This window comes from Prionailurus viverrinus, chromosome B1 (genome assembly GCF_022837055.1).
Source record: "Prionailurus viverrinus isolate Anna chromosome B1, UM_Priviv_1.0, whole genome shotgun sequence".
Lineage (NCBI taxonomy): Eukaryota > Metazoa > Chordata > Mammalia > Carnivora > Felidae > Prionailurus > Prionailurus viverrinus.
Genome location: NC_062564.1, coordinates 56,208,198 through 56,224,659, shown reverse-complemented (window position 1 = coordinate 56,224,659; position 16,462 = coordinate 56,208,198). Strand labels below are relative to the sequence as shown.

The 16,462-nt window shown below is 37.8% G+C and overlaps 1 protein-coding gene and 1 long non-coding RNA gene across 2 annotated transcripts in view; both read left to right on the top strand.

Moving 5' to 3' along the window:
- Positions 1-16,462, top strand: part of GALNTL6 (polypeptide N-acetylgalactosaminyltransferase like 6) — a 1,204,077-nt gene that overhangs the window by 477,422 nt on the left and 710,193 nt on the right. The gene's annotated exons all lie outside the window — the stretch shown is intronic.
- Positions 8,798-16,353, top strand: LOC125163283 (uncharacterized). The gene is made up of 3 exons (XR_007151380.1): positions 8,798-9,035; positions 12,236-12,240; positions 16,342-16,353. It is a non-coding gene; the product is annotated as an uncharacterized LOC125163283 (long non-coding RNA).

Below are 16,462 nucleotides of genomic sequence, written 5' to 3'. Positions count from 1 at the left end.
TGTTCAGAAGAAACATATATCATTCTGGTCACATTTTTTTTTTCCTGTTCACACAAATTATATCAACAAGCCTGGCATTAGTGGGATGAAGAAATTGAATCCTACTCCAGTCAGGGCCATTAAATATTTGTGAACAATAATACAGTGTGTTGGAGATTTAGCAATGAATGTGAGGATTATAATGTAAGTAGAGCCAATGCAAATGACTTGTGAATTAGATGTGGAATGTGAAGGTAAGAGAGAAATCAAGAATAATTCCCCGCTTTGTGGCCAGAAATACTGGGTGGAGGATGTAGGATGTGACTTTCCCAGCATTGATCAGCAGTCAAGATAAGTAAGAAAAAAAGCAAATAAATGGACTTACCCAAGTTTGGTTGTGTAAGAACACTTCAGCAAAATATTAGTCTAAGTGATGGGCAATGATCCCAACCTGGATAGAGAGTAAAATGGAACCAGGAGGGAGATGAAGGATAGGAAGAAAAGAGGAGAGTTAGTGGGCTGGGGATTTAATGGGGTTCAAAGACAGGTAAAAGGGAAATAAGTAAATGAACAAACTAGAAGGATAGATTTTTTTTTCTATTAATTTTTGTGGTAGGTGAGTTTTGGATAACGGCAGTGCCAACAGGTGATCATAAGCTGATAACTGAGATAGAATAAGAAAGTCATTTGGAGAGAACAGTCTATTTGATGAGCTATGCATATAGAAGATAAAACCAGAAAGCATAATGTCATAGGTAGAACTGTAGTAGATTGGGCAACTAGATGCAGTGTGCTAAAATATTGATTGAATTATAGAGGATTAAAGGTGGAATCAAATGACAGTGACAACAAGGATAAGAATAGGGCCTTACAGCCAAAGTGAATGGGTAGTAGCGGATCGTATAAGGTGTGTGAAGATCTGCTTTCTGACCAGAGCCTTCCAGAGCTTGAAAAGGTTAGTGTCTGCCTCAGAAAGCTATTAGTAAAGCTCCATATCCAGGGGTCAAACAAGTTTTCCTTGATGGTGCAGTGAAGAGAATGGGGATGTAGGCAACTCTGTTAATTATGACATGAAAGATCTATTAAGAATAACTAGGAATGGAAGAGAGGAGTACTGTTTTCAGAGTCAGGGGAGAGGAGCCACAGGGCAGTGTTAGGATAACAGAGATTGATCAGGCTGAGGACTCATGGGCCTGGTGCGTTGGTGTTGACTGTCCTTAGTAGCATTTCTAAGCACTCAGATCTCACTGGATCCAGCTGCCAGTTGGAGGGAGCCCAGGCATCTGGCTGTGTCAGAGCCTAGAGAGGTGGGGAATGGCAGGACAGGGGACAGGAGGAGATCAATACCCTGCTATTTCTTCTCTGCACTAAGTTTATCCCGGAGACACTCCCTGTAGAGCAGAGCCTTGGCCCCATCAGTCTGGTTGCCTTAGGGCCAGTGCCCCAGAGTTGGAAAAGGCTTTCCTGAGGCCCCACCCCTCCCTTCAGATAAAGCTTAGCCAGATTTATTGTTCTATCCTTTTACTTCAGAATGAATATTCTTAAAAGATGATGTTTGGAGAATACTTCATTTTTCTGTGCTATTTTGATGAAGGAAAGCTTACATTTTCCAAGTGCAAAATGGCAGAGGAATAATTGCCATCTGGCTTTTTGGATGAAAACCTGACAAAATCCAGAACTCTGAGTCAGTTCTCCCTGGCCCCTAGCCCACGAAACCAGGGCTACCAACCATAGCTAAGAGGCCTCATGCTGAGTGAGTGCCCAGAGTACATGGGCTTCAAAACTTCTGATTTGAACCTTAATTAAAACCATATTTATTAAGCAAATATCAGACTGGTTCCCTGAGGATATCTACAAAATAGTGGTTTATATATCACTACACATATCTATAGATACACACACGTTATAATTTACAACAAAATTGTTACATAGCTCTTACAGGGATGTCTTATTAACCTAAGAAATAGTTACTGCAGGAATAGAGGAAAAAGTACTTACAAAACCTAAATACCTACTCATTCCACTGCTTGTGGTTAGATGAAGTATTTTTCCTTGAAGAGCTAGAGTGGTAACTGTTCTTAAATAGACCTAAAATGATCTCTGTGTATGTGCCAGGAGATAGAATAGAGACACTCTTCATTTGGAGCTTCCTTGTAATAGGAATGAGTTATCTCTATCCATCTATCTATCTATCTATCTATCTATCCATCTATCTATACATTTTAATTCCAGTATAGTTAACACACAAGGTTATATTACTTATTCATTTAGATATACAAGATAGTGATTCAATAATTCTATATATTACACAGTGCTCAACATGATAAGTGTATTCTTAATCCCCTTCACTTATTTCACCCATCTCCTCACTCACCTCCCCTGTGGTAACCACAGTTTGTTCTGTGTAGTTAACATCTTTATGTTTATTTGTTTGTCTCTTTTTTTGTTTCGTTTCTTAAATAACATATATAAGTGAAATCACACTTTTTCTGGTTTCTTTTTTTAATTTTATTTTTTATTTTTTAAAATTTACCTCCAAATTAGTTAGCATATAGTGCAACAATGATTTCAGGAGTAGATTCCTTAGTGCCCCTCACCCATTTAGCCCATCCCCCCTCCCACAACCCCTCCCGTAACCCTCAGTTTGTTACCATATTTATGAGTCTCTTCTGTTTTGTCCCTCTTCTGTTTTTTATATTATTTTTGTCTCTCTTCCCTTATGCTCATCTGTTTTGTCTGTTAATGTCCTCATTTGAGTGAAGTCATATGATTTTTGTCTTTCTCTGACTAATTTCACTTAGCATAATACCCTCCAGTTCCATCCACGTAGTTGCAAATGGCAAGATTTCATTCTTTTTGATTGCCGAGTAATACTGCATTGTATGTGTGTGTGTGTGTGTGTGTGTGTGTGTGTGTGTGTGTGTGTATCTCACATCTTCTTGATCCATTCATCCATTGATGGACATTTGGGCTCTTTCCATACTTTGGCCATTGTTGATAGTGCTGCTATAAACATGGGGGTGCATGTGTCCCTTCGAAACAGCACACCTATATACCTTGGATAAATGCCTAGTAGTGCAGTTGCTGGGTTGTAGGGTAGTTCTATTTTTAGTGTTTTGAGGAACCTCCATACTGTTTTCCAGAGTGGCTGCACCAGCTTGCATTCCCACCAACAGTGCAAAAGAGATCCTCTTTCTCCACATCCTCACTAACATCTGTTGTTGCCTGAGTTGTTAATGTTAGCCATTCTGACAGGTGTGAGGTGGTATCTCATTGTGGTTTTGATTTGTATTTCCCTGATGATGAGTGAAGTTGAGCATTTTTTCATGTGTCAGTTGGCCATCTGGATGTCTTCTTTGGAGAAGTGTCTATTCATGTCTTTTGTCCATTTCTTCACTGGATGATTTGTGTTTTGGGTGTTGAGTTTGATAAGTTCTTTACAGATTATGGATACTAACCCTTTACCTGATACTCATTTGCAAATATCTTCTCCCATTCTGTTGGTTGGTTGCTTTTAGTTTTGCTGATTGTTTCCTTTGCTGTGCAGAAGCTTTTGATTTTGATGAGGTCCCATAGTTCATTTTTGCTTTTGTTTCCCTTGCCTCCGGAGATATGTGGAGTAAGAAGTTGCTGCAGCCAAGATCAAAGAGGTTTTTGCCTGCTTTCTCCTCGAGGATTTTGACGGCTTCCTGTCTTACCGTGAGGTCTTTCATCCATTTTGAGCTTATTTTTGTGTATGGTGTAAGAAATTGGTCCAGGTTCATTCTTCTTCATGTCATTGTCCAGTTTTCCCACCACCACTTGCTGAAGAGACTGTCTTTATTTCATTGGATATTCTTTCCTGCTTTGTCAAAGGTATACGTTTGTGAGTCCATTTCTGGGTTCTCTATTCCATTCTATTTATCTGAGTGTCTGTTCTTGTGCCAGTACCGTACTGTCTTGATGATTACAGCTTTGTAGTATAGCTTGAAGTCTGGGATTGTGATGCCTCCTGCTTTGGTTTTCTTTTTCAAGATTGCTTTGGCTCTTCAGGGTCTTTTCTGGTTCCATACAAATTTTAGGATTTGTTCTAGCTCTGTGAAAAATGCTGGTGTTACTTTGATAGGGATTGCATTGAATATGTAGATTGCTTTGGGTAGTGTTGACATTTTAACAAAATTTATTCTTCCTATCCAGGAGCATGGAATCATTTTCCATTTTTTTGTCTTCTTCAATTTCTTTCATAAGCTTTCTATAGTTTTCAGTGTATAGATTTTTCACGTCTTTGGTTAGATTTATTCCTAGATATTTTATGGTTTTTTGTGCAACTGTAAATAGGATCGATTCCTTGATTTCTCTTTCTGTCACTTCATTGTTGGTGTATAGGAATGCAACTGATTTCTGTGCATTGATTTTATATCCTGCAACTTTGCTGAATTCATGAATCAATTCTAGCAGTTTTTTGGTGGAATCTTTTGGGTTTTCCGTATAGAGTAACATGTCATCTGCAGAGTGAAAGTTTGACCTCCTCCTGGCCAATTTGGGTGCCTTTTATTTCTTTGTGTTGTCTGATTGCAGAGGCTAAGACTTCCAATACTATGTTGAATAACAGTGGTGAGACTGGACATTCCTCTCTTGTTCCTGACCTTAAGGGGAAAGCTCTCAGTTTTTCCCCATTGAGGATGATATTAGCATTGAGTCGTTCATATATGGCTTTTATGATCTCAAAGTGTACTCCTTCTATCCCTAGTTTCTTGAGGGTTTTTATCAAGAAAGGATGCTGTATTTTGTCAAATGCTTTCTCTGCATCTATTGAGAGGATCATATGGTTCTTGTTCTTTCTTTTATTGATGTGATGAATCACGTTAATTGTTTTGCAGATATTGAACCAGCCCTGCATCTCAGGTATAAATCCCACTTGGTCATGGTGAATAATTTTTTTAATGTTTTGTTGAATCCGGTTGGCTAATATCTTGTTGAGGATTTTTGCATCCGTGTTCATCAGGGAAAATGGGCTATAGTTCTCCTTTTTAGTGGGGTCTCTGTCTGGTTTTGGAATCAAGGTAATGCTGGCTTCACACAAAGAGTTTGGAAGTTTTCCTTCCATTTCTATTTTTTGGAACACCTTCAAGAGAATAGGTGTTCACTCTTCCTTAAATGTTTGGTAGAATTCCCCTGGAAAGCCATCTGGCCCCGGACTCTTGTTTTTTGGGAGATTTTTGATTACTAATTCGATTCCCTTACTGGTTATGGGTCTGTTCAAATTTTCTATTTCTTCCTGTTTCAGTTTTGGTAGTGTGTATGTTTCTAGGAATTTGTCCACTTCTTCCAGATTGCCCATTTTATTGGCATATAATTGCTCATATTCTCTTATTGTTTGTATTTCTGTAGTGTTGGTTGTGATCTCCCCTCTTTCACTCTGAATTTTATTTATTTGGGTCCTTTCCTTTTTCTTTTTGAACAAACTGGCTAGGGGTTTATCAATTTTGTTAATTCTTTCAAAGAACCAGCTTCTGGTTTCATTGATCTACTGTTTTTTTTTGGTTTCGACAGCATTAATTTCTGCTCTAATCTTTATTATTTCCTGTCTTCTGCTGGTTTGGGTTTTATTTGCTGTTCTTTTTCCAACTCCTTAAGGCATAAAGTTAGGTTGTGTATCTGAGATCTTTCTTCCTTCTTTAGGAAGGCCTGGATTGCTGTATACTTTCCTCTTTTGCCCATCTTTGCTGCATCCCAGAGGTTTTGGGTTGTGATGTTATCATTTCCATATACTTTTTAATTTTCTCTTTAACTTCTTGGTTAGCCCATTCATTCTTTAGTAGGATGTTCTTCAGTCTCCAAATATTTGTTACCTTTCGAAATTTTTTCTTGTGGTTGATTTTGAGTTTCATAGCACTGTGTTCTGAAAATATGCGTGGTATGATCTCGATCTTTTTGTACTTACTTAGGGCTGATTTGTGTCCCAGTATATGGTCTATTCTGGAGAATGTTCCATTTGCCCTGGAGAAGAATGTATATTCTGCTACTTTAGGATGAAATGTTCTGAATATATCTGTTAAGTCCATCTGGTCCAGTGTGTCATTCAAAGCCATTGTTTCCTTGTTGATTTTCTGATTAGATGATCTGTCCATTGCTGTGAGTGGAGTGTTGAAGTCTCCTACTATTATGGTATTACTATCAATGAATTTCTTTATGTTTGTGATTCACTGATTTATATATTTGGGTTCTTCCACATTTGATGCATAAATGTTTACAATTGTTAGGTCTTCTTGGTGGATAGACTCCTTGATTATGATACAATGCCCTTCTGCATCTCTTGATACAGTCTTTATTTTAAAGTCTAGATTGTCTAACTATGGCTGCTCCAGCTTTCTTTTGTTGACCATTAGCATGATAGATGGTTCTCCATCCCCTTATTTTCAATCTGAAGGTGTCTTTAGGTCTAAAGTGGGTTTCTTGTAAACAGCATATAGATGGATCTTGTTTTCTTATCCATTCTGTTACCCTGTGTCTTTTGATTGGAACATTCATTGACGTTTAGAGTGAGTACTGAAAGATATGAATTTATTACCATTATGATGCTTGGAGGTTGGAGTTTCTAGTGGTGTTCTCTGGTCCTTTCTAATCTTTGTTGCTTTTGGTGTTTATTTCTCTCTCTCTCTGTCTCTCCTCTTTTCTCCCCTCAGAAAGTCCCCCTTAAAATTTCTTGCAGGGCTGGTTTAGAGGTCACAAACTCTTTTAATTTTTGTTTGTCTGGGAAACTTTTTATCTCTCCTTCTATTTTGAATGACAGCCTTGCTGGATGAAGAATTCTTGGCTGCATGTTTTTCTGATTCAGCACATTGAATATATCCTGCCACTCCTTTCTGGCCTGCCAAGGTTCTGTGGATAGGTCTGCTGCAAACCTGATCTGTCTTTCCTTGTAGATTAGGGACTTTTTTTTTCCTTGCTGCTTTCCTGATTCTCTCCTTGCCTGACTATTTTGTGAATTTGACTATGATATGCCTTGTTGATGGTTGGTTTTTGTTGAATCTCATGGGGGGTCCTCTGTGCTTCCTGGATTTTGATGTCTGTGTCTTTCCCTAGGTTAGGAAATTTTTCTGCTATGATTTGCTCACATAACCCTTCTACTCATATTTCTCTCTCTTCCTCTTCTGGGACCCCTATGATTCTGAAGTTGTTCCTTTTTAATGAGTCACTGATTTCTCTAATTCTTAAATTGTGCTCTTTTGCCTTAACCTCCTCTTTTTTGTTTCTGCTTCATTATTCTCTATAAGATTGACCTCTATATCACTGATTCTCTGTTCTGCCTCATCCATCCTTGCCGCCACTGCATCCGTCCATGATTGCAGCTCAGTTATAACATTTTTAATTTCATTCTGACTATTTTTTACTTCTTTTATCTCTGCAGAAAGGGATTCTAATCTATTTTTGACTCCAGCTAGTATTCTTATTATCATGATTCTAAATTCTGGTTCAGACATCTTGCTTGTATCTGTGTTGGTTAAATCCCTGGCTGTCATTTCTTCATGCTTTTTCTTTTGGGGTGAATTCCTTTGTTTTGTCATTTTGAAGGGAGAAAAATAATAATGAGGTAGAAAAATTGAAATTAAAAAGAAAAAATTAAAAAATATTAAAATTAAAAATTAAAAACACACACACAAAATCTAATAAATGATGGTAGGTCCTAGGTGTGTTTTGGTCTGAGTGTTGAAAGTGGTTTGAGAGATTAGAGGAAAAAAAGGGGGGGGGAGAAAAAGGAAATCGTTTGAGAATTTGAAAAAATGAATACACTGAAGTAGACTAAAATGAGATGATGGGAGTAAAATAGAATTTGAAAAAATTTACATAAAAGTAAAGAATATACTAGAAAAAGTTAAGGAAAAATATTTTAATAAGAATTACATATAAAAATATATTTTTTCTCTTTGTGTATTCAAGAAAAAGAAAAGAAATGAAAAAGAGAAAAAAGAAAAAAGAAATCATTTGAAAATTTGAAAAAGTGAATACACTGTAGTATACTAAAATAAAATGTTGGAAGTAAAATAGAATTTGAAAAAAATTACATAAAAGTAAAAAATATAGGAAAAAAATTAAAGAAAAATATTTTTAATAAAAATTGAAAATAAAAATGCATTTTTTCTCTTTCTGTATTCAAGAAAATAAAAGTAGTGTAAAAGAGAAAAAAAAAGAAAAAGAAAATTGAATAGCTGGACCTGCTGACAGATAGAAATAGAACTGAAATTACTTCGTTTTCCCCTGGAAGTCAGACTGTGTAGCGCTTTATAGTCCATAAACTAAGTAGGTGGTGAGACTTGTGTTCTTGAGGAGTGAGGTTCCCCCAGTTGAGCAAGGCTCAGTGTAATGGCTCCATTCTCCCCTAGATGGCGCTGGTAGCCTACTGGGGTGGATTGTTGTAGCGCTCATAGGTGTGTATGCCCACGCACAGAATTGGAGAAAATGGTGTCACCCAGGTACGCAGTCTCTAGTATGAGAACTGTTCTCTTGGATCAGTAATTGCTCACCTGTCCTCTGTCTTTAGCTTTTGTCCACTCCCCACTTCTTCACTGTCTGTGCCCAAGCCCCAGGCAGTACCTCTCTCCCGAGTTTTGTCTCAGATGCGGCTGTTTTCCCCGGCCTCTTACTTCTGAAGGACTGCGGCTTTGACCCGTTCAGCCCCTCTGTGGGAGGGTTTCACCGAGTAATGGCCAAATGAGCAATGGCCGAATGTCAGCTGCACCCAGGAATGCTTGCTGGACCCTGCTGCCGCTGGTGCCCTGAGACTGTGGCCAGGTGCCAGCCCGCCCCAGAAAAATTTGCGAGACAGTGTAGCAGCAGCTATTCAGGGATTATGGAAAATCACAACACACATCTGGCACCAGGCTTCACCCTTACCGACCTTGTTCCAGCGCCAGCAAATGTGGCTGTTTTCTGGGGTCTGCTGGGACCAGGTGGGTTCAACAGTCTCCACCACATGTCCTTCCAGCAGTGGAACTGCTTTTCCCCATGTGGCCCGAGAACCTCCCAGACCCCACTGTGTTCCTGGGGATTCACCCTTCCCACCAGAGCACCGCCAGGTATCGAGCTGAGGAGTTGCAGACTTTGCACTTGTTTCCAGTCTTAATGGAATTTAAACCCTCTCCTTTCTCCTTTCTCCCTTTTTAGTTTAGTCCCTGTGGCTGTTTCCAATATTTCACTTTCTCTCCAGGGGCTTTTGGGATGGGGTGCTTTTCCCATATTCTCCACCTCCCCAGTCTCCGTCCTCTCTCTGCCTGCAAAAGCGGCTCCCTGCCCACCACTGGCTTCTCTCTCCCCAAGTTCACCTCTCCGTGCCACGTACCTGCTGAATTCTGTAGTTCAGGTTGTGCAGATTGTTGTGTTAATCCTCCAATCAGTTTTCTAGGTGTGCAGGGTGGTTTAGTGTTGATCTGGCTGTATATCATGGACACAAGATGCAAAAAAACCTTCCATGCTGTTCTTCCTTCCATCTTGGCTCCTCCCTTTTTTTTTTTTAATTTAAATTCAAGTTGGTTAATATACAGTGTAGTCTTGTTTTCAGGAGTAGAACCCAGTGATTCATCTCTTACAAATGACACTCAGTGCTCATCCCAACAAGTGCCCTCCTTAATGCCCATCACCCATTTAGCCCATCCCCCCACCGACCTCTCCTCCAGCAACCTCATTTTATTCTCTATATTTAAGAGTCTTTTATGGTTTGCCCCCCTCTGTTTTTATCTTATTTTTCCTTCCCTTCCCTTATGTTCATCTGTTGTGTTTCTGAAATTCTACATATGAGTGAAATCATATTTGTCTTTCTCTGACTGACTTATTTCCCTTAGCATAACGCCCTGTAGTTTCATCCATATTGTTGCAAATGGCAAGATTTCATTCTTTTCATCTCTGAATAGTATTCCAGTGTGTGTGTGTGTGTGTGTGTGTGTGTCTGCGTGTGTTTGTGTGTATACCACATTTTCTTGATTCATTCATCTATCCGTGGACACAGGCTGCTTCCATATTTGGGTAATATAAATAATGCTGCAATAAACATAGGGCTGCATTTTTTTTTCAAATTTGTGTTTTTGTATTCTATGGGTAAAAATATCCAGTAGTGCAATTACTGGATCATATTGGTAGTTCTATTTTTTTAATTTTTTAACAAACATCCATACTGTTTTCCACAATGGCTGCACCAGTTTGCAGTTCCACCATCAGTGCACAAGGGTTCCTTTTTCTCTACATCCTTGCCAGCACTTGCTATTTCTTGAATTTTTGATTTTAGCCATTCTGACAGGTGTGAGGTGATATCTCATTGTGGTTTTGATTTGCATTTCCCTGATAATGAGTGATGTTGAACACTTCATGTGTCTGTTGGCCAGCTGTATGTCTTCTTTGGAGAAATGTCTGTTCATGGCTTCTGCACAATTTTTATTGTTTGGTTTTTTTTGTTATTATTTTGTGTTTTTGTGTTGTTTTTGTTTTTGTTTTTGGTGTTTAGTGGTATAAGTTGTTTTTGTATTTTTGGGTACTAACTTTTTATCGAATATGTCATTTGCAAATATCTTCTCCCATTCATTAGGTTGTCATTAGTTTTGTTGATTGTTTCTTTCCCATGCAGAAACTTTTTATTCTGATATAGTCTCAAAAATTTTATTTTCTTTTGTTTCCCTTGGCTCAGGAAATCTATCTAGAAAAATGTTACTATGACAAATGTGTTCTCTTCTGGGATTTTTATCATTTCTGGTCTCACATTTAGGTGCTTATTCCATTTTGAGTTATTTTTGTGCATGGTGTAAGAAAATAGTTCAGTTTCATTTTTTTGCATGTAGCTGCCCGGTTTCCCCACACCATTTGTTGAAGGGATTCTATTTCCCACTGCATATTCTTGCCTCTTTGGTCAAAGATTAATTGACCATATAATTGTGGGTTTATTTCTGGGTTCTTTATTCTGTTACATTTGCCTATGTGTCTGTTTTTGTGCCAATACCATTTTGTATTGATTACTACAGGTTTGTAGTATATCTTGAAACTGGGATCTTGAAAACTTCAATTATGTTCTTCCTTTTCAATATCACTTTGGCTACTCAGGGTTTTTTGTGGTTCCATAATAATTTTAAGATTATTTGTTCTAGTTCTGTGAAAAATGTTGGTGTGTTTATAAAAATTGCATTAAATCTATAGATTGTTTTGGGTGATATGGACATTTTAATCATATTTATTCTTCCAATTCATAAGCATGAAATATCTTTCCATTTCTTTGTATTGTCTTTAATGTCTTTTATCAATGTTATATACTTTTCCAAGTACAGGTCTTTCACTTTCTTGGTTAAGTTTATTCTTAGGTTTTTTATTATTTTTGGTGCAATTGTAAATGGGATTGTTTTATTAATTTTCCTGTTATTTTGTTATTAGGATACAGGAATGCTATGGATTTCTGTACATTGATTTTGTATCCTGAAACTTTACTAAATGCATTTATCAGCTCTATGTTCTGGTAGAATGTTCTGGTAGAATCTTTAGGGTTTTCTATATATAGTATTATGACATCTGCAAATAATGAAACTTTTACTTCTTCCTTACAAATTTGGATGCCTTTTATTCCTTTTTGTTGTCTGATTTTGTGGCTAGGACTTTCAATACTATGTTGAATAAAAGTGGTGAGAGTGGACATCCTTTTCTTATTCCTGATCTCAGAGGGAAAGCTCTCAGTTTTTCATCCATGAGTATGAAGTTCACTGTGGGTTTTTCATTTATGGCCTTTATTATGTTGAGGTATATTCTCTCTAAACCTACTTTGTTGAGGGTTTTTATCATGAACAGATGTTTTCCTTTGTCAAATGCTTTTCTTCATCTATTGAAATGATCATGTAGTTTTTATCCTTTTTCATGTTATGATGTATAAGATTTATTGATTTGCAAATATTGGACCACCCTTGCATCCCAGGGATAAATTCTACTTGATCGTGTTGAATAATTTTTTTAAATGTATTGTATTGTTTGCTAATATTTTGTTATGGATATTTGCACCTATGTTCATCAGAGATATTGGCCCATAGATTGATTGATTGATTTCTTTCCTTCCTTCCTTCCCACCTTCCTTCCTTCTTTCCTTCCTTCTCTCTCTCTCTCTCTCTCTCTCTCTCTCTCTCTCTCTCTCTCTCTCTCCCTTTCTCTCTTTCATGTCTGTATCTGCCTTTGGTATCCACCCAGGGTAATACTGGCCTCATAGAATGAATTTGGAAGCTCTCCTTCTTCTATTTTTTTGGAATAGTTTGAGAAGAATAAGTATTAACTCTTTTTTAAGTGTTTGGTAGAGCTCACCTGTGAAGCTTTCTGATCCTGGACTTTTGTTTGTTGGAAGCAAAGGATAGGGATTTATCCATTTCTTCTAGGTTGTCCAGTTTGTTGGCATATAATTTTTCATAATATTCTCTTATTGTCCTTGTATTTCCATGATGGCAGTTGTTATTTCTCCTCTTTAATTTCTGATTCTTATTTCTTCGAGTCCTCTCTATTTCTTTTTTATGAGTCTGGCTAAAGATTCATCAATTTTGTTGATCTTTTTCAAAGTACCAGCTCATGATTTCATTGATCTGTTCTGTTTTGTTTTGTTTACATTTTATTTATTTATCCTCTGATCTTTACTATTTTCTTTGCTCTTTTGATTTGTGGTTTTGTTCTTTTTCTAGCTACTTTAGGTGCAAAATTAAGTTGTTTACTTGAGATTTTTCTCGCTTCTTGAGATAGACTTGAATTGCCATACATTTTTCTCTTAGGACAGCTTTTGCTGCATGCCAAAGATTTTGGACCATTATGCTTTCATTTTCATTTGTCTCCATGTATTTTTTTTTTAATTTGTCTTTGATATTTTGGTTGGCCCATTAATTGTTTAGTAGCTTGTTATTTAACCTCCATCTATTTGTGCTCTTTCCAGATTTTTTCTTGTGGTTGATTTCTAGTTTTATAGCATTGTGGTCAGAAAAGATGCATGCTGTGACTTCTGTCATTTTGAATTTGTTGTTACTGTTTTGTGGCCTTATATGTAATCTATTCTAGAGAATGGTCCATGTGCACTTGAGAAGAATGTGTCTTCTTCAGTTTTAGGATAGAATGTTCTGAATATAGCTGTGATATCCATCTGGTCCAATGTGTCATTCAAAACCACTGTTCCCTTGTTGGTTTTCTATTTGGAAGATCTACCCATCGATGTAAGTGGGATGTTAAAGTCTGCTACTATTATTCTATGACTATCAATTAGTTTCTTTATGTTTATTATTAGCTGCTTTACATATTTAGGTGCTTCCATGTTGAATACATAAATACTTATAACTGTTATATCTTCTTGTTGGATTTTGCTCTTAACGTTTTTTTTTTTAACATTTATTCATATTTTGAGAGACAGAGCGTGAGCGGGGGAGGGGCAGAGAGAGAGGGAGACACAGAATCTGAAGAAGGCTCTAGTTTCTGAACTGACAGCACAGAGCCTGACGCGGGGCTCGAAATCAGAGACCCTGAGATCATGACCTGAGCCGAAGTCGGACATTTAACCGACTGAGCCATCCAGGTGCCCCGGATTTTTCTCTTTATGGTTATATAGTGCTCTTCTTTTTCTTTTATTGTAGTCTTTGTCTTAAAGTCTATTTTGTCAAATATATGTGTTGCTACCCTGGCTTTCTTTTAACTTCCATTTGTATGATAAATGCTTTTTCATCCTTTCACTTCAAATCTGCATGTATCTTTAGGTCTCAAATAGAGATGGGTTTTGCATATAGATGGGTTTTGCTTTTTTATACAATCTGTTGCTCTGTATCTTTTGATTGGAGTGAGTAGTCTATTTACATTCAAAGTAATTATTGACAGATATGTACTTGTTGCCATTTTGTTACTTGTTTTATGTTGTTTTTGTAGTTCTTCTCTGTTTCTTCTCTTGTTCTCTCATGGTTTGTTGACTTTCTTTAGTGGATTCCTTTCTCTTTATTTTGCATATATATTTTTGGTATTTGATTTGTGGTTACCATTAGGTTTGTGTATAATATGTTATGTATATAGCAATCTATGTTAAGTAGAATGTCGCTTAAGTTTCAACCCATTATTTACTCCACTTCCCCCCACCCCCCATATTTTAGGGATATGATGTCATTCTTTACCTCCTTTTATTTTGTGAATCCCTTGACTTATTTTTATAGGTACAATTATTTTTACTGCTTTTCTTAAATATGTTTCCAACTTTTTTTTATTCCCACTTATGGTCTTTCTTTTCTACACAAAGAGTCCCCTTTAACTTTTCTTATAGAGCTGGCTTAGTGGTCAAGAATTCCTTTAACTTTTGTTTATCTGGAGAACTATTTACCTCTCCTATTCTGAATGATAGCCTTGCTGGCTAGAGTATTTTGGTTGCAGAGGGCTTTTCTTGTTCTTTCAGCACTTTGAACATATTATGTCATTCCCTTCTGGACTGCAATCTCTGCTTAAAAAAATCAGCTGATTGACTGAAAGGGTATTTATTGTATATAACTGTTTTCTTTTTTCTTGAAGCTTCTAAAATTCTTTCTATATCACTACGTTTTGCCATTTTAATTACTATGTATCTTGGTGTGGACCTCCTTGGGTTTATTTTGTTGGGGGATATCCGTGCCTCCTGGATTTGGATTTTTGTTTCTTTCCCCAGATTGAGAAGTTTTCAGCTGTTATTTCTTTAAATGAATTTTCTGCCACCTTTTCTCTCTTCTTCTTCTGGGATTCCTGTAATGTGAACGTTATTCCTCTTGGAATAACACTGAGGTCCATAAGTCAGTTTTTATTTCTTTTATTATTATGTTTTTCTATCCTTCTTAGCCTAATTGCTTTCCATTACTCTGTCCTGTATGTAGGTTGCTGATCTGTTCTTCTGCTTCCTCGAGTGTACTATTTATTCCATCTTGTATATTTTTACTTTCATTTAGTGAGTTCTTCATCTCTGATTGGTTCTCTTTTATGTTTTCTGTTTTGTTGTTAAGGGTCTCATGGAGGTCTTCCACTTTCCCTAAGTCCAACGGGCATCTTTATGACGATTACTTTAAATTCTCTAGCAGGCATAGTTTCAGTTAGCTCTTTTGCTGTGACTTTGTCCTCTTCTTTTATTTGGGACATATTCCTCTGTTTCCTTATTTTGTCTATTTCTCTGTGTTTCTTTCTATGTGTTAGGAAATTCAGGTACATCTCCTGCTCTTGAAAGTAGTGGTCTAATGAGGAAGAGGCCCTGTAGTGCCCTACGGTGCAATATCCCCTGTTCACAAGAATCTAGCACTTAAGGGGTGTTTCCTATGTGTGTTGTGTGCACCCTCCTGTTGTGGCTGATACACTTTTGCTTTCAACCCAGTCATCTTCAATGGCTCTCTTTGTCTTTTGTAAGCAGGGTTTGATTGCTCTGTTATTAATGGTCCAGTCTGGGGCTACCTTGGGATTAAGTTGAGTCAGACCAGGCATTTGCCAGAGATGCAGTAGCACTAAAGTGCAGGAGGATGTTGGGGTGGGGTGTGTGGTGCCAGCAAGGTCCATAGTAGCAGGAGAGGACCTGTAGCTGCCAGTGACAGAGGCAGGTAAGTTTAGAGGGGATGGATCCACAGAAGCATGCAGGAGTGGGACATGTGGTGTTAGCAAAGTTTGTGCAAGTCTTCTGTGGGATGGGACATGGAGCCAAGGCCTGACTGGAGGGGGAGCATCCACAGGAGAACTTGCAGGTGAGGGGCACTGTTAGTAAGTAGGGGATATTAGTACCATTCTTATCACCACAGGGGTCTACATGCTTAGGCTGGGAAGCAGGGGAGGGCAATAGCACCCACCAGGTCCTTTATTACTGCGAAGTCTCCCAACAAACCCTGTCCCTCTAACAAACAATCTGAGATTAGTAAAAAAACAATTCCCTCCCACTTACCTCAAGCATTTTTCAAACTGCTGCTTCTATGCTGTATCTCCACAGGGCTTTTTGTTGTGCTGCCTCTTTATAGGTGGGGACACAATATCTTCTGTCCTCCTGGCTCTCCCAGGAGCCTGCTGACTTTTAAAGTTCCAGGTTTTAAGCTCCACTGATTGTAAGAACTTGTGAAATTCAGCATCTCTGGTTTTTAAAGCCAAATGTTATGGAGATTCATCTTCCCCTAGCAGGCACTTGGTGTAAGAGTCTGTTTCTCTCCCCTCTCTGCACCTGCAGCTCCTTCCCTCCTATGAAAGACCCATGGTCCATGTAGCTCCCAACCACTTTTCTGCCCTTCCTACCCTCTTTGATGTGGCCTTTTCTCTACATTTAGCTGTAGAGAGTCTGCTGTGCCAGGCTTCAACTTGTTTTCTGTATTATTTAAACTGATATGGCTATTACCTAGTTGTATCCATTGAACAAGGTGAGCTTAGGATCCTACTCTACCATATTCCCTGAAAGTCTGACAGGAATGACTTTTGAGCTTGAGAAGTTTATAGAAGCTTCCAGAATCTTGGGAAATGGATTACAATAGAAAAAAAAAGAAAGAAAGGA